Source organism: Harpia harpyja, chromosome 13 (genome assembly GCF_026419915.1).
Source record: "Harpia harpyja isolate bHarHar1 chromosome 13, bHarHar1 primary haplotype, whole genome shotgun sequence".
Classification (NCBI taxonomy): Eukaryota; Metazoa; Chordata; class Aves; order Accipitriformes; family Accipitridae; genus Harpia; species Harpia harpyja.
Window position 1 is genome coordinate 15,269,805 of NC_068952.1, and position 26,939 is coordinate 15,296,743.

At 40.0% G+C, this 26,939-nt stretch overlaps 1 long non-coding RNA gene across 4 annotated transcripts in view; it reads right to left on the minus strand.

Annotated features, from left to right (window-relative positions):
• Positions 1-1,806: 1,806 nt before the first annotated feature.
• LOC128150300 (uncharacterized) overlaps positions 1,807-26,939 on the minus strand; it is a 46,248-nt gene continuing 21,115 nt past the window's right edge. Inside the window, exons 2-6 of one of the 4 annotated variants that reach the window (XR_008238016.1) lie at positions 26,490-26,649; positions 8,037-8,150; positions 7,733-7,792; positions 7,332-7,431; positions 1,807-4,579 (exon numbers count right to left, since the gene is read on the minus strand). This is a non-coding gene — a long non-coding RNA (uncharacterized LOC128150300). The remainder of the gene's footprint in view (positions 4,580-7,331; positions 7,432-7,732; positions 7,793-8,036; positions 8,151-26,489; positions 26,650-26,939) is intronic. The other 3 variants (XR_008238017.1, XR_008238019.1, XR_008238018.1) reach the window with 3 other exon arrangements.

The window sequence follows — 26,939 nt, forward strand, 5'->3', positions numbered from 1 at the left end:
CAAGGGAATACACTACAAGGGTAAGATAAAAGGCAGTTTCCAATACCTGCTTTCATCGGAAGCATGGTTCATTCCTGAGAATGAAGGGCAGCACCTCTACCATGAGGAGTCCTTTCCTTCTGGAGGCCAACACTGCCTCACAAGAATATATTGTTAGAAAAGGCTGTGTCTGCTGTATCTGGACAACGGCTGTATCTCTACTCACTGTGGGTAGCAAGGACTCACCGCAAACTCTATGCCAGGGTGCTATGAGGGACAGCGGCTCCCTGGAACCAGGGCACTGGTCCAGCAGAGAGCTCTCCACGGGTCCGTCAGGGCAGGGCCTCACCAGCCAGGGCCTGTCCCACCACTGAAGCCAGGAGTGAGCAGCTGGGGGACACTGAGGCAGCCCCAGCCCCAGGCATTGGGCACCTCCCTGGGGACCGGTACAGGCCAAGGCCAGGCCAGGCTGTGGGCAAGGCTGGAGCCCAGCCCTGCTGCAGCATCGCTGGGGCAGAGGCTGACGGCCCTGGGGGGCTGATGTGGGATCCTGGGCTGTAGGCAGGGTGGGGGAGCCCCAGGACCCAGGCAGGGACACTGTTGGTGCCCCCTGGGCCCTGACACTCTAAAGCTGTGCACGTTAATGATGCCTATGGAAGTATAGCAGAGTAAATTATGCAATTTTATGAATAAAACACATTTAAAATATTACCAAACAGCAGGATTACAAGCTATTAAAACTATTAAAAATGTCAGTACTTTGTTCCCATATAAAGTAACATACATTTACTAACTGGTAGACATTTTACAGTAGTGCTCGATTGGAGGAGGGAAGGGAAGAGGCTGCTGAGTGCAAGGCCTTTTTGGTTTCAGCCAGGAAGAAACCCCTTCTTACTTATTTGATAACTTCCTCATTCAATACCTTTGAACCATCCCCTCTTTTCAGAGCTCTGAACAGCTCAGCTTGGCTTTCTCTTCTCACACAGGAAAGAAACGTAAGGACTTTTGCTGGAATAATTTGGCAGTATTTGTGCAGACCTTACTGAGCCCTTGGTGCTTCCGTTCCACCACTAGGGCCTCCTCCATCTCCAGCCTGCAGAGCAGCTCCTCTGGCTGCAGGGCAATTGGTACCTTAGTTTCTTCCTAGCAGAATAGATGGTCCATTCAGTCAAATCATGAAAGGAATTTATTTCTAGGGTAATGCAAATACATACAAATATTGCCATCAAAAATGAAAAAAAATTCCATTGTTAATTTCCAGCTATAAGAGCCATCCAGACTTCGTAAAGCAGGGTTCATTAATAATCCTTCACCAAAGGCATCAGATTTTGTCCCATCAACACCACCATGGTCATTAGTTATAAGAAAATAATCCTTCTTGACAGATGTAATGGAAAAAAGCACTGTGTTAATGAAATTAATTTCTAGCATACATATAACTCTCATCTGCTTGTTTACAAATTGCGAACCAATAATTGACATGAAACGGTATGTATGTGAAACATAGAAACACAAAACAGAACTATTACAATCTCAAGTACTTGTAGAGGAAGAAGAATCCCAGTTAAGACATCACAACACTCTCGCTGTTGTCTTATTCCACCAATGGATAAAGATAGTTGCCCAAAATCTATGTCTCACTCTAATGCATCAGTAGGGTAACTAAGGCAATCATACGTTAGACTTCTGGAAAGTATTGGAAGCCTGGGTTTAGAGTTGGGAGTGAAAACAGGGCTTTCATAGAGAAGAAGAGAGATGGTCACAACTGACAATTCATCCAAACTGAAATTATTCCCAGAAGAGCTTCCTGTCCTCAAAAAAATTGGAAAAACAGGTTTTGAAATTCTAGTAATGTGCCATTTCAACATTTTTAAAACAAAAAGTCTTGGTTTTGCAGTTAAAAGCATCTTCTCCTGTTGAAACTTAATTTAGTTTATATTAAAAGGTTAAAAAAGAAAAAAAAAGGTCAGTATTAAAATGAAACATGTTTATTTGTTTCTTAAGTCACTGATACATTCACTGAGCCTCATGCCAGGCCTAAAATTTCAAAATCAACAGAATCCTTGTGGGACAAGAAAACTGTTTTCTGTATATCCACACAGCAAAGGGAACATTAGCAGTTCAAGCTCTTCCCAGTTTCCTTGCAGTGTTGCTAAAAATTACTTTTGAGAATAACCTTGATGAATGGAAACATAGTCTAGACCTCCAACCTTTCAAATGTTTAGTGACTTCTTATTCCCCTCCCCCTTTTTTTTTATTATTATACTTTTTAGAAGAGAGCTACACAGATAGTCTTTAGGGGACTAAAACTGAGCAGTTCCTTCAACCAAATCAACCCAAAATTGTTCTTGTAGATTCATGAAATCAAAGTATTAAACATAAACACCTATATTTCACTATGGCCTTTACATGGCAAACAGATTAGTCACTGTTGATGCTGAAACTGTTAAGACAAACTGGGTTGGTGGGTTTTTTTAAAGGATAATATATTTGAAAAGCTTAAGAGCAGTCAAAGGCCACTCCTCTTTTTCAGCATCCAGCTTTTCCAGTCATCTTTTCTCAAGAGCACAAAACATGGTAGCAAGAGAAAGTTGAACATATTTGAATCAGCACACATTATAAATTTATGAAACTTAAGACCAGAAGAGACTGCTTGATAAAGCAATCTGGGCTCTCTTGTATTGTGCTCCCTTCATTGTATCTGAGTGACACACTGTGTTTGGCTAAAGCATGTCTTGCAAGGAGCCCTCCAGCTGAGGGACAGTTGAGATATTTATTTAGGCACAATGTACATATATATAAGTGAGCCACAAAGAGAGTTTCAGACATTCACAGAAACAAGGGTAACTGGCCATTGAGTACAATCTAAAAACTAAAAATCTGCCTCTGGTATTATGCATATCCATTCTGGACACAAAATCATCAGTTTTCCCTGAAATAGTTGAAAAGCTATATCATGATGTTTTTTCAGATCTTCTAGTGTTGTTAGGACATCAACTATGATGTCCTAGCTATGCTGCCAAACCCACCTCTGTGGATGGAAAACATACTGGCACTGGAGTAATTTTGTCTTATGATTAATGAGACAGTTAAATCACACTGAGGGAATACCTTTTATGACCATGGCGGTGATTGCTGATAACAGTATATGCTATACACATACTCAAAGCCTTTTGTAGTGTAGGCTACAGGTATTTCTATCAGAAAGTTCAATGGAGTTAAAAAGATGATGTTTGAGAGCCATCATGAAATGGCAAGGCCTTTCTGCCAAACATGTAGTCACTTAATTCCTTCTTTCTTTATAGCAAGAAAAATACATCTCAACATTGAAGAGCTATTTCCTTTCATGTCCAGCTGTTCAGTCAGGTACAGCTTCCCCAAACTTCCAACTGTCCCACTAGATTTAAGTTTCTGCAGTGCCCAATGTTCCAAAACACTGGAAATATGGCGGAAAAAAATGGTTTAGCTGTTCTCAGCTGCAGGACTGCTATAGGAAAAAAAAAGAAAAATAATCTTCTTTTAAGCAGTGTGCCAGATCACCCTACAAGGAGAGGAAAACTAAAGTTTAGCTTAGAAATGGTCTACAATAATGAGAAGTATCTTAGAATTTCCTTCATGGATTGTCTTTTATTTCACTGAGTGAATCTAGCTTATTTATTTCCGATTTCAATGACTGAAATGCATCAGGTAGGAAAGCAACAGCATGCACGCTTACTTTATAGACTCTTTCATGCACTGAAGTACATTGAGCTCTTTAGGGGAGAGGAAGGATCTCTCTAGTCCTCAAAAAGGGATTTCCAATTTTGTAAAATTATGCTAGTAGTATGACTTGTAATGACAGAAACATGTAGAAACAGTACTACAGTCTGTAATTTTTTAAAATACTTTGGAATAATCTACCCCAAATCAGGAGATGGATTCAGACTGGTGCTATGGTCATCACTACTTCTGAGGAGTTCTTTGTAACGATATTTGTGAAATTATAGACCTATAGCTCTTAAGGCTAGAAAGGACCACATAGAATATCTCATGTTCCCTTCTCTTTAGTACAACCATATAATTTCACCCAGCTGTGTCTCCATTGTTTGCTAAAGCATACCATCCACTCTCAGTTTGCAGACTTCAAGAAATGGTAAGCTCACTGTTCCTCTTAATAATTTGTTCCAGTGGCTGATAACTTCATTGTTAGCAACTGAGGAGTGTAACACTAATCTAGGTGGCAACCAAAAAATACTGGGAATAGCTCTACCTGCTTAAACAATGCTATTCAAGATAATTAATATCCTTCTCGCTAGGTCTGTTCATCATAAAAGCAATAGGGCTTCAAGAATTTTTTTTTTTTTAAGCAACCACTGCTTTTGTGAACTTTTCGCATTTGTTTCTCATCATTTGGGTTTCTAGAAGCTTATAAAATTTGAAGGCAAATCCACGTTCTGGTTTCCATCTCCATAGGCCACAATGCTTTCAAACAATGACTGATAGTTTCTTCTGTAGCTTTCCGTGATTTCCATGCCACCTTTTTTCATGATAGAATGGAAGCCGCCTTCTTACAATGAAATTATTCCCATACAGACTCATTGCTGAGAATTCATGAGAACTCCTGCACATGCACAAAAAAGGAATAAGAAATGTGAATGCTCTTTAGGATGCCACAAAACACATTTCCAGATAAAATAATAGTTTGCATTTTTGCAGACCTTTCCATCTTCAAAGCATTGGACATGCATCCATCAACAGAAAAGATTAGTGATATTAAACGTCATAAACATTATTTTACTAAGGTTCTGCTTCACCATCACTGTCAGATTTAGCTGCTGCAGTTCAAGGGGTGATAAAACTATTATGTATGACTGACAGACTTAGCCTCTGTAATGCACCCAACTTTGACAAGTACATCACCAGCAGAATTCTTGGAAATCTCACTCCCTGGAACAGGGTTAAGATATGGAAAGAGTGTGTCACACAAAGGCTGACTGCTACCATATATTAAGACCAGGTGGTCTTAATGGGTGGGCTACAACCCCTTATCTGCTCTCCCTCTGTAAATCTGTACTTACTTTGAAGCTTCAACCTTACGAATTCTGAGTCCTTTATTAGAAGCTGAGGCTCAGCAGCACAGGGGGTTAGCCTTTATTGTCTCACTCATGACCAGGCCTGTCTGAAAGCCCTTTTTTCTGTCAAGAGGTGCTTATCAATGGCAGAAGTCCTGTGGAGGATCCATACATGGCAATGGACGACTGTGCAGAGACTCCTGAGCAAACCTGACGTCTGAGATATAGTCCCACAGCACACTGCAGCACTATGCAGAGAAGCTGTTAACATCCCTATAGCGGCTCAGCCATGTTTTAATGGCCCTGCACCCAACCAAGTCAGCCCTAGCTGTAGTTCAGAGTCACCTTGATACAGCTCTACCAGTTCAGTGCCCATCTCACTATGACTGCAGCACCTCCATAACAGTGACACATGGCCAGGAACTGCCCACTGCAGTGGATTGTTACAGCAGTCAGCACTTCAGAAATGAATGCACAATAATTCTGAAAAGAAAGCAAGGAAGTACTTCAAAGTTTTTCATCTGCTACACTGACAGAGAGGGAAGCCTAAGTTTGACTGATTTGATCAAACAAAGAAATTCAAGCATCCTCGACCTAATTTTAGGCCAAAGAAAATTGCAGCAATGCAGAAGCAGCTGATAAATCAAAAGCAGAAAAATAGGAATTAAAGCTCAGTTCAGGCCTTTCATCTTTATTACCCTTCTTTATGTGCATATGGTAGGTGTTCAACACTTTCCAAATCTGTACGATATTCCCCTGTGCATCAGGAGCTGTAGGGCTGTAGTTGTCTATAAAAAGGCAACCTAACAGTTTCCTGTGACCGAGAGTTGAATGTGTTATTTGTTACCAGCTGGTTCATGGATAGATTGAGCCCAAGTTTTGGCTTTAAGTGATCAAACTTACGTTAAACCACTCGCTCAAGGGGGTGAATTCATATATAGAGAGAATTCTGGCACAATATTTTATTTCTGACTTATGGCATATGACTCTTTTTTTTCTAAACCAATATTAAAACCAGAACCTATAATACACCAAATGCAGACTGCATTTTTTGGAAAGCTGATACCAAATGTAACAGTAAATGAACCCTTCTGAAAGGTTAAAGTTGCTTTCATATAAAACATTTTCTACCAGGAAATGGAATGTTGAACTAAGCATTTAACTTGAAAGAACTGTGCACAGACTCCAATGCTTGCATTATCTTTTAAAATAAAAAAAGCAAAGGGTTTTTATGAGCATACATAGCTCTAGTTTCATAAAAAGGGTATTATGGTGACAAGGTAAAATGAATCCTAGGGTTTTGGATGCTTCTTTTAACCTTCTTACAGCTCCCTCCCTGTGTATTAACCATTCTAGGGTGAAGTTTCACAGTATGGCTAAATTAATCTAACAGTCCTGCTCCCTCCACTCCCCCCTCCATCCTTCCTTCCCTGGAATGCAGGTCCGTTCCTTCCCTTCCACTTTCTCTGATTTTCATGTGGCTCCTCAGTGAACCCAACTGGATTACTAAACCAACAGAAAACTATTCATGTTTTTATTTTGCCGAGTTAGTTTTCTACCAGCTGGCAAGGTAAACCAACTCTAGGGGTGACACAAGAAATCAGAGCTGGTGCAGAAGCAGCAACGGCTGAAAACAGCACTCCTAGATTTTCTTGGGAGACCTCAAACCCTTAAAGCACCCATTCTAAATCACGTGATTGCCTCTTACAAATACACTTACTTTTTCTTTTTGAGATTGTAGACCTGTTGCGCTAGCTTCTACAAAAAGCTAATGAAAGAAAGTAATGGTACCAAACAGATTTACCACTTCCAGAGACAACAAAGATAAATGGCAAACAGATGCACCATAGGGTAGTTGCCTATTCTCAGGAACAGACAATCCTGCATGAGGGCAGAGCCCCATGCATCTCTATATTAAACAATCAAAGAAGGTCTCTTTACTGGATACAATCTTCTGCTTTGGCACGGGGAGAAGCCAACTTTATACAGTTTCCTTGAATCTTGATTTTGATTCCTTCATCATTCAGGGGCGGGGGTGGGGGGGAGCCATTCGAATGAGCCTGAAACATTGAGCTACTGCTGATCTGCCAGATTCCAGTGTCCTCAAGTGTGACACAGCATTATTATTCAGTGTCCTGTATTTAAAATCAGAAGTGATTTAATCTGGCTTTCTGCCATCCCACTTTATGACATGTTGACACCACCTAAATAACGCATAGATGTGTGACCACACTACTTTCATGCCACATGCTGAGACAAATAGACAACACCTGCTATTATTATTAGCCACATCTTAGATACCTTGGAAATGTGCAAAATGAACATCAAAATTAATTCAGACATGTTGTGGTCTCCAGCTCCAAACTTCTTCATTAGGACTCAAAAGGAACCTGTGCATCCACTGTGATTAAAAACAGAGATTGCTGATTTACATCTCACATCCTTTAAAAGTCACCCTTCTAAGATTGTTGATAAATAACTGAGTTTATTAACTGACACCAGAATTTCCACTAGCAAGGCTTTTCTCTGTACAGTGTTGACTGAAAAAAACATTTAGAAGGAAGCTCAAAGAGCAACAAACCCCCAGTTCTAGACTGCAAAATTCTAGCTATAAAACTATCATCTAATTAATACCAGACACTGTTCCCTGCTAACATTAGCCAGTCTACTTCTCTTCTGATCATGTCAAAATATAAACATACCAATGTCATCAGGGCATGCTCATTAAACCAAAGTGAAATTGTGGTTTTCACTGGAGAACACTGTAAAGCAAAGATAGCACATCTCATATATCACCTGTTTCTTACATGACCATCTTTTATCATCTAAATGTCATACAACCTCAACCATACTGAGAGCAGACAGCAATATATACTGCTTTTCACAGGGCATTTAACAAGGTTGAAAGTTATTATCTATATCACTGGTCCCCAACTATCATTACATACACCCTCCTTTCCAATCCTGTGACTGCCAAGCAGAGAAAGTGGCTGGTTGTATTTTTACCTTTCTATGGTGTACAACAGTAGAAAACTTGCTTGTCTTCTTCATTTCACTGAGCCTATGCTGTCAGAGCAGGACTGTGATACACACTCCTCTTGTGAAGACACACAGGAGTAACTGTTAAGTCAGAGGGGACAACAAAACACAAAAAACAATGAAAAATAAAAATCAAGTCTTTAGAAGTTGGGATGGCTGTATTGTTGTGGAGAAGTCACCTCAGTCCTCACTCTGTGGCCAGCACCAGGGAATTGCACCTATGTAGGTATGCAGTTCCCTACTGACTTTAGATTCCCAAAGCCTGGGACAAAAGAATATCTGGCTCCAAACCACTGAGCTGTGCAACTAGATGATAATTTCTCAGAGAAAATCAGATATACAGCTTGAAATGCATTGCTCAAATAAATTCCTTTAGAAACTTTGGAAACGAGCACACATAAAAAAAGAAAGGGAGGGGTTTCTTTTTTTTCAGCTCCTATGAAACAGTTAGAGCACACAGAAACTTGGTTTATTTCTGCTCAAGGATGAATACATTGGACAATAATCTGTACTTGTCCACATTGTTCAAAAGGATCCGCATTTTGAGAGTCCCAGACGGAGACCAATTCTTTCTGTTTTCTCCATTAAGAAGACCAGGAATCTTGTGGTCTCTTTTCAAAGGAATGTCTTTGTCCAGAATCTTGCCTCAGAGATTCATTTGCACTATGTTATTTAGAACAGAAAAGAACACTGGAATGACTTCCTAATTTCTTTAGTAAATCTGTTCTCAATCTACTTTATTCCAAGCATTTTTATAGACAGTTTCTTACATGTTCTACTCTGAAGCTCTGTAATTACACACACACGGGTCAAACTTTCTCTTGACCAGAACAGACTTGTAGCAACTCCAGTAAATTGAAAGTAAAAGTTTGGGGAAAAGAGTAGGTTGGTTGAGAAGATAACTTACTGTTCAAGATGTGATTTCTGTTCTGACAGTTGCTATGGGTAATGTAGATGCCCCTGACACAAAAGTGAGAAAGCCTGTCTTGTGGAGGTTTTGTATAGTTTTTGTTTTGCCTGGGGTTTGGATTTCACAAGGCTACCTAGATTGCCCTTGTCTAGGAAACCCCAGGGGTAAAGCCAGATGGTGTCTGTGTGCAAGACAGAAAGAGTGAAAACTGGGAAAGGGTAGTGGCTGAAAACCAGGGAATAAAACCCACTGAACTAGACAAGTGAGTAAAATATAAAAAGTTAAGAAGAAGTTATGAAGTGGCACAACAAGGGTAATGAAGTGTGCTTGCCACAAGCAAAAACGTGAGTATTTTGAGGGGAATGTCAAAGTTCATTCAAAGCTTCTTTCAGCAAGGTTTTTTTCTCTCCCTCCTCAATGGAAGTCTTGTGAGAATTCTCTTAGCTTCAGAAAATTCCTCTAAATTCTTGTTGTCAGATATATACCTGTATATGCAAGAATAAATTAATTATTCCAAACAAGTCCAGTGCTACACCAGTAGCAAGTAAAAACAGCACAACTTGCACATTCTTACTAAGACCTAGCTCAGCAGTCAGCAGCACTGCTGGAATGGTCAAGGATAAAAGTTCCTGTTATGTGGTAACATGATTTGACTGTTTCTTCTACCAAAATGTCCTATTTGAGTGACTTAAAATGTACAGGTAAGTCTCATATTTTGTGCAGCTGAAAGTGCACAAACACTGAAAGAGCAAAATCTGGGTAAATGTGAGCTACTGACAGCAGTAATGAGTCTCTTTGAGAGGAAATGGTGCGCTCTTCCTGTCATCGTGGTTTCTCTCTTGATGGTGGAGGGGGAAGGAACAAGGTAAATGGAGACTTTGCCACATTCAAAGGCAAGATCTTCTGATGGTGAAGCTTCCTTGCATTTTATCTGATGTCCATATTTACAAACCTGAGCACATGTGGTTTCACAGAAATGTTCAGAACAGAAGATAGAGGCGATGAGCAGCACATACATGACCTGTTTCCTGTGGTGGTTGAGAAGGGTGTGCTGGATGCCAGGCCAGGCTGGTGGGGCAGCAGTGAGAGCTGTGGCGCACAGTCAGTGACACCGTCAGAGTTCTGGCAAGAAGCTGGGTGTGAGGGCACAGGATGCACATACATACATGAGCCCAATCAGAGTCCAGAGGCAGCTAATTTCCTTGCTTGTAAATTGTGTCGTTTGCAGACCAGTTTCAAGTGACACATAAAATAGCATTTTTTTATACACATAATGATTATTCCCCCATTCATACAGCATTTTGAACATTTTCTGTGAAAAACAGCTTTAGGTTTTTTTATTTTCTACTATCTACATTTTAGTTTTCACATCTAAAAAGGATGCACAGTTCTACATAGAGGTGTAATCTCTGCTTGATTGTTTACAATTCCAGTGTTATACCCTTTCTTATCTGTTCACTTTGGCTAATGTGGCTTGATGATTTCACTCTGTGTTTTCCCTTTTCAATTGTATACATCAGATAGCAGATATCATACTTCCCTTCTATCATGTGACACACTTTCATAACGCAGAGTGACAACGTGGCAGACTTATTTTCACAAAGAGTTAGCCTTGATCTACTCTACAGCATTTCATAGAATCTAGCACTAATTTTTACAGTATAAATTAGGGAATGCAAGGTATAGACAGTACTGTGCTTGCAAATATTAAATTCAATGTGTTACATTTCTGCAGAAAATCAGTACTCACTCAATTAGCCTGAAGAATCATTTGTTATTTAAGGCTAACTCTATTTCTGAAACAGCCTCTTTAAAACTGTATTATCTGTCTACTTCATCTCTATGCTAGCCTGCCATCTCTGATATGACTGATGCTTTGGAAGACATTGCCGTGAAAGGAGACTACGCTTGCAGCAGTGTAGTTGAAAGCTAACGAACTGTCATCCATCTTCTCTTTTACAGTATGTGCTCGTATAAACAATGGGGAAATCAGAGGCTTATGGAGGCTGCATTGAAAAGTGGTGAACCAGAGTTTCATTGAAAATTGGTTGAGGGTGCTAGGCTGTAATTTTAAAGGTGTTCGATGTTCCAGATAATTGTATACTTAGCTTTCTGTAAAGAGCTTAGGTACCTTAACTCCACTTACTTCAGCTCAAGGTAAGTGCTTTCAAAATCTTCAAAATTCCAATAGGCAGCTACTTGAATGTTAAAGGCCTGCATACTCTTAAAAATCTGAACCCCAGTTCTTGATGACCAGTAGTCTTAGCCTGCCAGCTCAATTCAGTCTTGAGCACTGTACACTATTCAGGGTAGAAATTTGGCAGGGAAATCTGTTGGATTATCCCTACATTGTGGCTGAACTGGTTTCTTTATCCTTTTTTGATAGATAGATGTCTAGCCAAGCCCTGAATATCTTCAGTGGTGCTGATTCCAAACCTTCATTTGGCAGCTGGTTTCCTTGGCTATTAGTCCTTATGTTTATAAACTTTTCCCTGATATATAATTCTAATTTTCCCCTCATAATGCTTAGGGCCACTTTTTTTCTTTCTTTCTTTCTTTCTTTATTATTAACTAATGAGAATAATCAAATATCATCTCTTTATCATTTTCTTTCTATTGTGGACAATAAGAGGTCACTTTAAACTTTCTGGAATTAACGTGATTAATTCTCTCAACATCATACCATAGGTCTTATTTTGCAAGCCTACCATCACTTTTCTTACATAGCTCAAGATTTAGCCAACTTTTTTTAAACAAAATATCTAAAATCAGTTACAGTACTTCAGCATGTGACCATAAATGACCATAAACAAGACTAAAGTTTTCTCTTCTCATTATGTATATTTCCATGGATTATGTTGTATAAATGGTTACACTAGTTGACTCTGTGGACCTTTCATCAGGCTAGAAAATGTAAGAGTTTGCAGAGCTGAAAAATATCAATGCTGCAAAAAAGAATGACGCTGATTGTTGAGACAACAGTTGAAGACACTAATTCTGATCAGCAAAGAAATGAAATTGTAGATCAGTATCAGTGTTAATCCTACTGAATTGGGAGGCTGGTGTCTCTGTAACCACTACAAGACAGTTAAGTAGGGTCAGAGAAGGAGAGATTTATTTTAGAGGGAGTAAAAACAATGTGAGAAAAGGAGCAGTGGGTTGCAAATTAGCACTTTGAAAAGCTGCTGAAAAGGAGACACCTTAGGAGCTGAAGAAGGGCCTGAAGTGGCTGAAGAGTTTTGGGGAGCTGTTTGTACATTGGGAAACTACAGAAGATTACATTAGCCGTGCAGCGCCAAGCTGCGTCACTCAACAACAGTTCACAGCTGAGGATCCTGGGAGGAAGGAGGCTGAACTGCATCTGAATGCAGAGAAAGGTGAAGTAAGCTAAGTCCTATCTTCTTCTAAACAATTCCTACCTGCTAGCAGTTTCTTCCTTGGTATGTGCAGAGGTTTGTACATTCCCTCCCAAGGTGCCCAGGCATGGTCCTCAGCGCAGTATAGTACACCTTTACTGCATAAATTCCATTAGGTGCATTAGAACACAGAAGTTCTTTAGTGGACCTAGCACTCAGTTGGATTTTCACAAAAATCACCATTAAATCAAAAGTAGTAAGTATCTGATAGCTTCTGGCAATTCTACTAAAGGCGTATTTGCCCTAAGTGTCTTTGAACAACTGACTGCAAGCGCCTTGACGGGTCATTGCAGCTTTATGGATCAGACAACAGGATGTGTGAACACACACGGAAAGACGGATCACAATAGTATGACTCTGGGAGTCTTTCCTATTAACAGGATGAGCACTTGGTTCAGACTGTGTTTGCTCAAGCTTCCGGACACATCTCATTCTCATCAAACATGCTCATATGACTAATGGAAGCTGTACCAGAGTGTGTCCCATGCACTCATTAATGTAATTTGCCAAGGCATTCTCACACTACTAACCTGGCATGCATCTTTCTAGTTACCATGTAATCATTACATTTTGTCAGTAGTTACACAGTACCAAATGTTGCCAAGACCATTCAAATATTTTTGACCATTTGTCTAGTTCAGTTCCAACCATGAAAAGTAACTCAGCCCACTCCAATTATAAAAGAACTGCTTCTTCTGGGCATTCATTGCTTGCAGTGACAATTAAATAAGTTGTTTTAGAGTAGGAGTGTTATGGTCACTGAGTAGAAAACTTACAATAGCCTCAGAGCTGACCTTGTTTGCCAGGTAGCTTTTAGCCACTATACGATTTCCTCTGAGCTGTGAACCTTTTAACCCCTGCATGTGCATCTATATCAGTGTGTTAAGGAACACTCATTTCTGCATCTCACTGTCCCTTATCATCAAGCTGAGGATTACCAAGTTCTTCTTTTCACTGGAGGACTGGCACATTTAGGATGTGGGAAATGTGGTTCCTTTCTTAAATAAAGGGAGTCTGAGCAATTCTGTAAAGCCACGAAGACGGAACTCTGCATACACGTTTATCCTAACACCTTACATCATTTCAGCTTTTGAAGTTCTGATGTCCAAAATAACTTTATCAAAATCACAGAGCTTTTAAGCAACAAAGTGCATCTAGGGGAATTGTTTTCCTGACACTGAGGACAAAATTCCCCAAATCAGAATACTGCACTTGAAAGTTTTCTTAAGACTACAAGAATTTGTTTTGCCTACATCTGTCTGCTCAATAATTTGCTGCTAAGCATTACTACTGTATACAAACAATTTGGCAGCATTGCCTCCAGACTGAAGAGCCACTAGATTCAACCTGACATTGAGAAAAGTTCTGCCTTGCTGGAATACCTATTTTTGCATTTAGATTTACATCTTCCACTGGCTTGCTGTAGGATGCCACATACCTGGTTGGTTACGTGGAGCCTGCAACTGCAGTCTTTGATAGAAGTAGACAAACAAGCCTGCTCTCTGGTGGAACCATTCCCATTGACGTGCAGTCTAGAGGAATGCCACTTTGAAATCATTCCTGCATAAAATGTTTGCACGGCCATTAGGACACCTAGTAAGGCAGCAGGAGACCTCATGCTCTTGGGCTGCTGCTGATGCCTGTTATCATTCAGGTCCTATCTGCTTCAGCCAGTACCAGAACGCTGAAACACAGGCCAGAGCAAGTTCACTGGAGTTCGATGAAAACAAAAAGGACAGTAACCTTGAGGAAGCAACTGGGGACTATCTGCATAGCTGTGGCCAGCCCTCTGGCCGTATGAGCTACCCACCTTAGCCTTCCAAAGCAACAAGGTACCTACTACACATCTTAGGAAGCCAACAGATGTATGGGAGATCCAGGATCAATTAGCAGGAGGAGATAATCATCTCACTACTCGTCCATAGACAGAAACGTAGATGCTGAACCTGTCAGGTCCTGGGACAACCTGGCAGTACCAATTTCAGCAGCAGAAATGGGTGCTAGTACACCATGGTGTTCCTCACTTACTGACAAGAACACCTTGCTGGGAGGCTTACAGTGCTCTTGAGCTGGGATGGCCAATCCTCTGGTGCTGCTGATTCACTTAAAGCCTATGGTCTGGTATCTGAACAGCACTTGCTCCTACTTCCATACCACATTTAAGGGCAGTGAGAATTTAAAAGCCAGAATCCCTTATTAAACAGAGGGAATACTGTCATGCTTTTTGATGTTCAGGGACACTGGACATTGCCATCTCCAGACCAAACCAGTTAAATATGGCGACATTTCAGGCATGAGCTGCATTTTTATATGGTTTTGAGGGTGACAGAAGGTATGATTTTAGGTGGATGAAAGGAGAAGAATCAGGTCAACTAAATTAATTGCCTGAATACTTCCTAGTACAGCTCAGGAGAATCAAGTTCTAATCTGAATGAAGTGTCAGGGAGACTAGAAACCTTGTTAATATGAATACCTACATAAAGTCACTAATTTAAATGAAAGCAATTGCTGACAACAATACTTCAAATTTACAAAGCTCATTATAGCTGGGATTCTAACAGAACTTAGTCTAAACCTAGATCTGACCATTTAAGTCTATGGTAAAACTTCCACTGACAACTGCAGAAGCAGGCTGAGGCCTCATGGAAACTTTTTTTTAGAGATTTTTTAAACTTTCACCTCACTGCTTTAAAGCATTTTGCAAGCACATACACCTCAGAGGTTTTATATAGCTGGTGAGTAAGCTAAAACATATGAGGAAGAAATAATTTGTTCTAAGCCGTAGAAGAAATCTGTGTCAGAGCCAGAAATTGGACTCAGAAGCGTTGATATCCTGTTCTTCTCTGTGGCATGGGAAAGTCTTCTCACTGAGCTTTCAAGTCCACAGGGCAGAAATGATACTATCAGTGAGTTCAAGCTGTTTGAGTTGTTTATGAAGAAAAGTGGCCATGATGATGCTTGTAGCTCTACAGTTTTCATTTCCTTATTACAAAATGGAGATAATTCTTATTTTAAAGCATCCATTCCAGCTTAGTCAGGGTGAGTTTAAGTGCTTAATGCACTTTAAGTAGAGACCATAGGAACTGTAAAAAACCTGATGTGTTTCATCAGATCCTTTCAGCTGTAATGGTCAAATATTTAAGGAAAAGAAACAAAATCAATAGACATGACAGAAGCATACAGAAAACATTTCAAGTTTCCTTCCTATTTTATATTACAGGAATCAGGAAGACAAATAGATTCTTCTCCCTGAAATGCTTAACATTCTCTCTGAAAAAAAATTTTCAGCATGTGACCTCTAATAAATGTCTGTTCTTTGGGCAAATGAAGAAACAGTGTATAAAATAATAATTTAAAAAAAAAAAACACAACAGAAGAAAAGCAGAAATTAGACAGTGACAAAACGGCATTGGGGCAGATTTCAGGAAATATATTTTCTTTTCCAGTGTTACATTCCAAGATATTTTTAAATCACAGATATTGAAAACAGATTCCCATACAATTCTTAATCAGTTACAGTAGCCAACAGGGTTAGTGGTTCCTAACATGTGGCAAAAAATATAATATTTCTAACTCAAGCCATGTCATGCTGGTATTTTAACCAGCATTCCTCATGCTATTGTTACAATTCCACTAGTTTCACAGCATTTGATTCTTTCCGAATGTAAGAACACAGTATCTCCCTTTCTGACATTAACAGCAAGCAGTATAATCATAATAGTCATGGTTCTTTTCATTCCACTATCTCAAGATACTTTGATCCTTACTCCTGATTTTGTAGATGGAGAAACTCCAACTAAGAATCACGAGGTGACTCTGGAGTCAGCCAGGAGTAAGGTCGCTGTAGGGCCTAGAATGGAAAAATCAGCAAAAAGCAGCACTTCACAAAGTTTTTAGAGCATATCTGGTCTCACACACAAAAGACTTCAACTTCTAATCGCCTCCCCCTAATCTGCACCACTGCAATGCTGCTCTCATATATCTCCAGGGCAGCATTACTTCCTCACTCTGAAGTTGAGATCCCAACCCACCAGACACAGCTAGTACACAGCTCTATAATCCCCTTAGAGGCGACAGCCTCAGAGGGGGATCCCTGAACAGGGGTGACTGTCCCCCACAGAGGCCAGGGAGAGTGATGCTCCACTGAAAAGCTGACATCATGGTCCTTCCTCTGCCACTTGAGACTCTGCCCCTGGAGAGAAAGGGGCACAGCGAGGCACAACCTGTTGTGGGTGGTCCCGCACACAAGCCATGACCCACCACATCTGACATGTGGCACATGCCAGTCCTTACCCCTGTGATTCGCATCAGATTCAGATGTTAGGAATCCACATGCATTGGGGCGGCATGTTAAGTCTTATAAAATAAACTATAAAAAGTATTAATCATCTGTGAGACATCATTATTTAGTGAAACTTACGGTTTATGCAAAACACATTGAAATAAATCACATTAACAAACTTACCTGATTTCATAAGCAACTTGTATCCAATATTTAATATTTTAAAACCCATTAAACACTTCATTTAACAATGGAGTAACTAGAAAATTCTGACATAAAAGCTCTAAAAGAGATTTGAACTATTCACTGAATGGTGACAGAAAGAGATTCTGAAAGAGATCTTCAAAAGCTTGCTGCAAAGCTATATCAACATTTTTAAGAGAAACCATTCCTAGTCATCTATTATAAAACAAAGCAGAGGTGCATATAAAAATTCAAAAAAAGAGTTCCTGTCATTAATGTAAAATATTTCAGAAGAAGCTGCAAAATCCTGAAGAGGTGCCATTTACAACACTGGATGGGCTATTTGTTCTCCATCAACATTGCTAAGAGTACAAAGTGGCAAATCACATATTACCCAAAAAATTCAGTTTGGGGATGACCAAGCATAATTATAAAACTGGACAGGAAGGATGGTGATGGGTGAAAGACATGAAATCTGGAAAAGCTGGATAATTATGTTTCAAAATCAACATACTATTTTTACACACACACAAAAAATATTAGAGTTGAGTTTTTAATTTAATTTCAAGTTAATCTGAATCTGTTTGTTTGGGGTTTTTCAACAATATCATTTTTCCTTACATTCTCTGAGGTTAGAGGTAAGAAAAAACAAACTACCACCTGACCAACAGTAGGGAAAGGCTCGTTCCAGGACACACAGGGATGGTTACCTGTATCCTGCATAAAATACAACAGTCGCTTGCAAAGTACTGCTGACTTATCTGATGCAAATGCTGCAGGCAAGTTAAACATTTTGAAATAACCTTCTTACTTTACAACAGTTATTAATGCACTTCAAATGCAAATTTTACTTTTCTTAATCCAAAATACGGAGTTCCTGGAGAGCATGATATGTACCTGGATTGAAAGTTGTCAGTTTTATTTATATCAAAAATATATTTTAAAATTGAAATTCTAGATTTAAAATTAAATATTTGATTAAGATGATCTGATATTTGCCAAACTTCACCACCACAGTCACAAATACAATTACAAGAATTTGGCCTCTCTTTTTCATGTATCATCTAGGAAATTTACAGAAATGAAACTAACCCTAAACTAACAATGCCCATTGCCCTTCAGAAACACTGATGTCCAAGCTCAGTGCATTTGTTTTCTTGCAAGGACGTCAGCAGTATATTTAGCACCAGGGTGGAAATAGGGGAGGTTAGACTAAAAGACTCATATTACATATTGCAGGTGTCATATTCCCACTCTTGTGCTGCTCCTGGATTTATGGCCTGCTCGTTTCATGGTTGCTTTTGAAGCATTTTGACAGACAATTGCTTCTCTGCCTAAAACTCAATAACAGCTTTAGTATGATATACTAGATGTGCAGAGGAAGCCTTCCCTAGAAAGTGATATTATTTTTCCAAAAGAAAGTGGTGGGGGGGTGTTTGTTTCTTTTGTTTTGAAGTCACAACAAGCAGATGAAGCAGTGAATGGAAGGGGAATTAACTGTATATACAAAAAACACAATAATTTCTGCTTCATATATTCAACTTGATTGTAATACAGAATTACTCTGTATGAGAGCAGGTGAGGCCTTAGAGACGTACAGAGTTAAATGTAGAGACGCTGTTGAGATACTAAAAGCTGAGATATTGCTGCTGACCACAGAGAGCAAATTACAATTAAGTACACATCTTTCTGGGAAGTTTGCCAAGGAAAAACCAGGGAGAGGCGGTTGTCATTGCTGCTTTGCCTATGCTAGGGAAAAATGGAGATCTAGTTGCTGTAACTCTTACCAAGAAAGCAACTGCACTCAGAGTACAAAGCAAATCAGTGCTAATGAGACAAATCAGGAAACCAACTCTGAGAATGAGTTCAAAGCACAAAAGTAGAAATGCTTCAGCACTGTCTGCATTATCAGCTAAGCACTGGGGCAGCGGCACCACTGCTGGCTGTTGCTGTAGCATGGTGTTTTTTTTGCACAAAACCAGCTTCACAGACTAAAGACAGAAAAGCAGGGAAAAAAAACTTAAGATGTAGTGTTACAGCAGGAGAAACCAGGGATATTGTAGAAGTAAATAAAGGTTCAGGCAGAACTTTTTCCTTTGATAAGAGGGTACCAAGAAGAACTGAAACCATGGAGGTACAGTGATAACAGCAGAACACAATCAAGAATATTCATATGGAGCTGAATTCTTCAGCAGGCAAAGGAGAGGGAAAGGTAACAACAGTGGCCACATTATAGCCCATAACGAGAAAAAGATGAAAAGGATCCCAGCCTACTACTCCCTGTATTGGACTCAAAATTGAGATTTATTCTACTAGGGGACACAAATTGAGAGGAAGGACAATGGTAAAAGCTAATGGGAGCAGGGAGATGTCACATCCTACGTTATTTCAGTACTTCTTTCCTTCCTTAGAGAGAAACTGATCCAGCAAGAAACAGACTATTCTGACTTTTCAGTCAGGTCAAGATATCTTTCGAAGTTTTCTACCAGTCTTTGCTGGTAATACATGGTACTAATACTTCTATACTTGAGATTCAGAGAAGTGGCTGTCACCCGCAGCCTGAGCATGGTCAGCAGCATTGACATGTTTCTGCCATTCCAACTGTGGTGGAAGCTAAACAGAGGGGGGGCTCTTCAGCACCAATCTTTCGTGTACCCTGGCAAGCAACTTATCTTTGGAAATGCTTTCCTGGTTGGCTAGTTTTGTTCTGGGCCCAGTGTTAGCTCCAATTCTCCTCTCTACCATCCTGGTTGTTACAAGAACTTCCTTCTGTAATTTCTCATTATCTTTTCAATGTGCAAAGTTATCATTTACTAAACACCATAAATTAGACTCTCCCTCACACAATTCTTAAATATGTCTTTACATCTACCACTGGACCAAAGAGCCTTTACTTTTTTTTCTGTGTGAGAAAAATCCCTTTTGGTGTGAAAAGAAATATACTGGGAGTTTCATCTTGCATGATTTCCTGAGATCCTCAGTAAGCAAAGAACATTTATACTACTGTCTCCCACCATCTCTCAGCCTCTCACAGGGCTGGGCATCCAGGCTGTACCCAACCATGGCTAATCTGAAAAAATTTCACAAGGAACAAAACAATACAGATGCAAAAGCCCAATTTCAAGCATTATATTTCTATGTGAGTTAGTAGTTCTCTCCTTTGTCATTTTAGGGGTGATGAGTTGGACCTATGGGCCTTCTCTTGGGAGATTTCCCTTTCCTGTTCCACCCTCTACCAAAATGCTGGTGGTGGCACTTCACAGGGGTCTCTTGATGCAAAGAAAGCAACGTCACAGGCATGCTACAGAAACCAAACTCACTCATTCATTAGCCCAAGGTCTCCTTTTAACTCAAATACTGTTTGATAATAAAAAAAAGTTTAGGACCCAGAATTTACTTATACTGTTTCTATAAACTCTCAATCCAGGAACAACATTCAAGGGTTTAATTGCACAAAAGGCAACATCACCAACCTCTCACTCTTGATGACCTGTATTAACACTGAGCCTCAAATAACCTGCAAACACAATAATACCACAGTGAAAAAATAGTCAGTCTTGACCTTAGTGCACATTTGTTTGTGTGGTATTATCACAGAGTTCAGAAATTGGAACCATCTCACAAAAAAAGAGAGCATTAAAACCATTTGGAAGCCCCCAAAGTACACGAGGAAGCATGTGCTTTGCTGCTGTCTGGCAGTAACCTCTTCCATGAGTCCTTTGCCAGTCTGACCATGCACAAGGCTGCAGGACTGAAGCAGAAACTGATTAAAAAAAAGGAAATGGTCCCCTTTGATGAAGGAGTTTAGAATAGGTACTGCTGCATTGTGCAGGAACAGGAACTTGGTAATAAAAACACTGATGTGGCATTTACCCCAAAACATCAGTGAGTAAAAATAAATACACATCCACAGAGCTTAGGCTATTCTGGTGCATCTTAAATCACTTTAATGCATCACAAAATCTGGGACATGCTGGAAATTAGGCTTCTAGTGATTATTTAGGGTTGCTGCAACCAGTTACTGGACATTTGTGTCTTTTCGGTAGTCGTGTATAACGTGTTTGGGAGGCAGCATCTGTGGGCAACAAAGTTCTGCTTTAGGAACCAGTTATTTAAGGAAAATTAGTGCCCTAAGCCAGGACCTATATCACACACGTTCTTTGTAGGGTTCATCTCTTTTGCTTATTAAGGCTGTTTGCATGGATTGCTACTGTCCTAAAGTCGCACAAACTGAAGTCCTCTTGTTCTCTCTCATTTGGGCTACTTTTTTCCAGTCCAGTACAGCTGTCAGTCAGGGTGCGATCTCTTTGAGAGCAACAAATGAGCCAGATGCATAGTTCAATGGCCAGACACTTCAAGTCATAACAAGCTAGTGAAGCGAGCTAATTTAGCTTGCAAAAGAATTAGACTTTATTAGCCACTAATACCACTTTTTGCCCTGCATAGCCCTTTAACCAGCTGCAGCTCCATTGACATCACATTTTGGAAAGATTACTAGTGGCACATCTGATTATGGAAAGCTTAGAGGGCTTCCTGGAGCAGCTACCGCTTACTAGGACAGCAGAGGAATGAACTTAAATTACCACACTGTAGGCATTCATATGGGATAAATCTTGTCATTGGGACCACAAATTCCGCAAGGCATTTTTGCCTGTGTCTAATTTTTATCATATGTTTACCACATGTATAGATATGTAGTATAAGGCATGTATATTAATAAATTAATGAATTGAGGCCAGAGCTGATGGAGAACTTGTACAGAATTGCATATATACATATATATTTTTAGATGTATGTGTATATAGTCACATATATATATATATATTTGTTTTTATGTCATCATGTTTAGTCCTGGTTTTGGAGTCAGTGATGGAATCATTGGTACTTTGTGTTTTTCTATCTTCTTGGCTTCTGAGAATGAAGGAGAGTTAATAGTCTAGCTGCACTCATAGACTCTAACTTCAGATATATTTTATATCAATCCTATGATTTACAAACCCTGGCTAAACCCAGTGTACTTACTTTTTTTCCTATGCAAGTGTCAGACTGCAGTGATACCTTACAACTTTGTGATACTGCTGTAGATCAAAAATCACAAATTAACCTGCTGATCTAGAGGATTAGTCAAAAGATTAAATCTATTTTAACCAGGTATGGCACTTCCTACACAGAAAAACAGTAGAAGCTCTTAACATCCTAACTAGCTGAGTACAGGCAAACTCACTTGATTTCACTTCAAAGGGTTCAAAGTCCAAGTAAGGAGCAAAATTATTTTTTACTCTGAATAATGTTTAAAGAAATAAAGTACAAGGAAGCTGCACAGGTTGCAATGTTGAGAGGGAGAAGAGAAAAAAATCTCAAAAAAATAGTGTATTAAACAAATAGCTTGCAAGTTTTCATTAATCGTAGTCTAGCTTTGAAGAAGGGGGAGAATGGCGAATAACATAGGTTCTCAGTCAAGCTATTTAGGTGGGGAACCCAAACCAGTTGCATTTTTTAGTAACTATAACCATAAAAAAGACCCATGAAGGCAACTGATGCCTAAAAGTAGTAAAAAGGCTAGTAAGGGAAAGGCAGGGACATAACCTTACTTTCAGAGTTGCCTACCTCAAAAAACCCAGGGCACACTGGGAATGTGCCTCAATCACTGGAAGCAGTAGTCCTGCTGTTTTAAGAAGCATGGCATCACCATGCCTCTCCTATAGCAGCAAGAAGTCTCCCAACAGATGGGCTACAATTTCAGCCTCATGCGATGTCTTTTTTTTTTTTTTTTCCCCTAGTCTAATAAATAAGGAGTAAGTCCTGAAAGAATGTGTTTCTCCTGGAATATAACAGTACAGCAGCAATTAACATGTTCTGGTATAGCTAGGATGCTCAACACACTTTAAACCCCAAAAAACCAAAGAAGGTTGAATTATTTCCTTTAATGTAAGTGATATTTTCTGTGGATCAGATGCATGGCTAGCAGCATTTCTAACATCAACTTTTCATCATTTAGAAAACTGTAAGGAAGAAGTCCCTGGGACCAAACTGGAAATTCTGGTGGACATATTTCAGTATGGAATGGGTGAAACATGGACTCAAACCATGATTTAGCATTCATGGGTAGGATGTATGAAATAAAGGGAGCCCCTTCTCACCAAAAGCATACCTGAGCAGAGGGAGCCATTCTGACCAGAGTTCAGGCTGTGCCAAGAGAAATAATAAATATAAACTCCCTTTGGACAGCATGAGGAGTGTTCTTCCTCCTGTCACACGCCAGCATGGCTTTGATAAGAAAACCATGGGTATACAACTTATCAGTGGTTGCAACAAAGAGCATTTGTCTTTGTCTTTCCTTCTGATCATGTTCTACAAAGTCTACCATAATGGATTCTCAACCTGGAAGTTATTAATGAATGCAGTTGCAATCACCCTCTTTTTTATGATTAGGCTGGACAAGTTCCTACACAGCATATAAAAGGGTAGCCCCTTAAATATTTCTCTTGCACGGTATAGGAAAAGTAAAGAATCTAGCAGACAAAATTCCAAACATCTCACAGAAATGCAATTCCTCTCCCGTGTTAGCAACAGCAATTCTCAGCAGTGCCACAAGCAACATCTACCTTCACATTTTTACTTCACTTATAGCCACAGAAATACCAACATGAACACAGGGCTGGTCTTCTAACTAGACAATTGCTTATGCCACCCAAAGCAAACCTGAACAACGTGACAGCTCATCTGGCAGCTCTGCTGCTCCTGTTACTGGTGCTACCCAGAGAAGGTAATAAGGATGGAGAAAAAATGTTGTGCAGGAAAAGCCACAAGGAAATACCTACCTTGTGAATTCCCCTTGCAAACGAACAGTAGCTATTAAAGGGTATACCTGCTTTGTACAGCAACAGAAAGAAAACAAAGTATTTTAGAAAGGACATTGCTGCAGAGTAGCAGCAGCAGAGAATCCCATTAACTCCAGTGAAGCTGGCTAAGATCACTGGTGAAAAAGGAAAACATCCTTTTAGGAAAAGCAAAACAACAAACCAACCAACCCAATAACATGGTTAAAACTAAGGTGAACACAAATAACTCTTCCTATCTGTGCAACACACCTACAACAGAGGGGAGCAGTAGAGAAGAAGGGAAGCCACACTGGTATCATGCCCACAGCAAAGACTGGCCCTGAGAATACATTTGCCATGTACCACAGTCAAAATAAGTGTCATCTGCATCGTGTGATGCTGCCAGGGATACTGACAGTCTCAGCAAGTTTCTGGATTTGATGCATCAGGCATTGAGTTGCCATTGACCCACATGGAAAGGACAAACCTGAAAGGAGGGATTATGATTGGCACAGGCAACTTGGATTAAATCTGTACGATGGTAAAAATCAGGCTCAGATTTTTGCTCATATTTCCTCTCCCTCCCCCCTCCAGAGTGCTCGTGATTAAAGAGTGGAGAACAATGTTAGATCTCACACAGAGTCAGCACGGCATGAGACGGGGAGTCTGCACTGAAACGATTTTATGGATATATGCTTTCAAATGAAATCAAAACTTCCCTAGCACTGCAGCCCTTCTGCTCCCAAGGCTTTCCCAACTTCTGGGGGTTATTGGCAGTTACCTAAGGACTTATTTTAAACAATAACTGGATAATCCCAGTAGTCTGGATCTGTCATAAACAACCAGTCACAGTGTAACATGGGACACTGCATTGCTGGGCACCCAGGTGGTCTGGGAGCACAGAGGCCCTGCAGCTGGGGCTGGAGTGACGAGGGGGATTTTGCTGTCCCCTTATCTCCCATGCAGTCAGCTCCTGGCCACAGAAAATATGCAGTTGTGCTTAAATTGGGGATTTAATCTGGGGGGATTGCAGTTACATGAAATCTCTGTAGAGAGCGATATTCCCTGCCACCTCCCCCAGGAAATGAGTGTTTAGAGTTATTTGTCCCAGGTCAAACTAGCAGAGCAGTTTGGCTATCAGTTGCAAGGAGGTATGGGGGACTTACCAGATTATAAAATACTGAAGTGTGATGATTATTCAGCAAGTGCCCTCTCCAGTCACCACAACCAACATCTGTGGCTTACCAGCCAGAAACTTGGAGTCAGGAAAACAGAGGCTGTTGACTAGCAAGCCACATGTGCTCATCTCCAGCCAGCCAAACTACCACAGCAGAGCTGGAGTGCAGCACTGATGCACCTTAACTTTCAGTGAGGCATATCAGTCAGAGGCTGTTACTTCATGTTCATCATGTATTATCTTGATGCTTATGTGATGCAGGCTCTTTCATAAATTGTTCAGTAAGGGGTTTTGGCAATGGTTTCATGTTACAAGGCTTCTTTTTATATCCCCCGCTGCCTCTTTCAGGCCCTATCCACCCGTTCCTTGCAACTATTAATACAGTGTCCCTTCCTCCAGCTGTGAGAGCAAGCTTTGCAGCCTGTTTTTAAGCTATTGTTGCACTTCTAACAATTAAGACTTCACAGCTTACACTTCATTATTTTCTTTCCTTGAATCCAAAGTGCATTTTTAAAGGAGCTATGTCAGCTGACACCTAGTCCTAAAAATAGGCATTCAAAAAGCTAAAACCTATAGAAATGCTTCCAGGACTTTTTTTTTTTTTTTTCCCCCCAATGCCAGTATTTCTTTTAAATGAAGTTTCTTCTGCAATCCAAACAGTACTGCTCTGTATTAGCAAGAAAGCATTTGAGGGAAAAGTTAACTCTAAGCCAACTATCCTGACAGCACCCATGCTTATGCTGACCTTTTAAAAAACCTGTCCTCCTGCTACCCCTGCATTGGCTAGATTCACCCACACAATGGACAGAAAGATGGCATACAAAGGTTAGATATGCATTATAATATATATTCTGTAGCTATTCCACATATGGTACAGTCAGCACTGATCTTACCACCATCTTAGCAGAAGACCACATCTAAATCTTAGATAAAGCCCTAGAGTAATTAGGAGGTTACAGAAAAGAAGTGCAGAGTCAGAGTGCTGTCACACTGCTCAGCTTTGCTTCCTTTAGCCTGGACCACAGCAGAGTAATGCATTCCGGGTTCCAGCACAGCAGTACCCAAATCTGCTCACCTCAATTCAGCAAACCAAAGATCAGACACTGAAATGATGAGGAGCGAACAAGGATTTTTATTGCATTCTTTTTTTTCTTCTCTCATTTTTTCTGTGCGATATTGACACACCAGACAGACAACTGAGTTTTAGAAGATGCATGCTCTGCACTCCTTTCAAGGCACCCTACTCTCAAATTTCTCAGGTTTGGACGCTTAAAAATGGAGGCGCTCAAAATAAACAACCACTTTGAAAATCTTGGCCTATATCCCAGTGGGGAGTGAATCTAGTCACGTATACACAACAACCTTCAACTACACAAAAATTAAGCATTAGAACAATAAAACCACAACAGGCAATATGGAAACAAAAACTCAGCATGATGCAGCAGCTGAGATCATATAGCTCTCCCTTACCTATTTAAATCTTAATTGATCACTACTTGGTTTGTTAGTCCGTGCCATGAACCAGAACCCCATTGACTTTCTGTTCCTTGAAAAGCAACCCAAAACACAGTTCTTATGCCATCAAGTTTAAAATATGTGCAATCAGAGCAATACTCTGTGCTATGTTTTACCTGTGCTGTCTCCTCTTCCTCACTGAATGCCTGAAGTGAAGACCCAGATTTCTCTTATTGACTGCTGCCATTTCTGCCTTTTTCCAGTTGACTCCATCTTTCAGAAGAGTTGTTACCTCTGCAGTTCTGGTATCATTTTTGATTTAATGAGAATGTAAAGCTGTACAAAAGGTACATACTAGGGTAGTACTCTTCTTTTGTCTAAGCATACTCATTCACAAAATCAAAACCCATGGCCAGAAGTAACAGGAAGCATCAGTTGTTGAACAATAAAACCACTGAAAGAAAAAGTTTTACAAGCCAGCTCTGGTCCAGAGACCACAATGTAAAAGCTGTTAGATTAAATTATTTTCATTGTCTAGGGTGGAAAAAGGAAGGAGAGAAAGAAAGAAAGAAAAAAAAATCCTTGTACATCATTATCATAATTAGAGCTGAAAAAAAGATGACAAT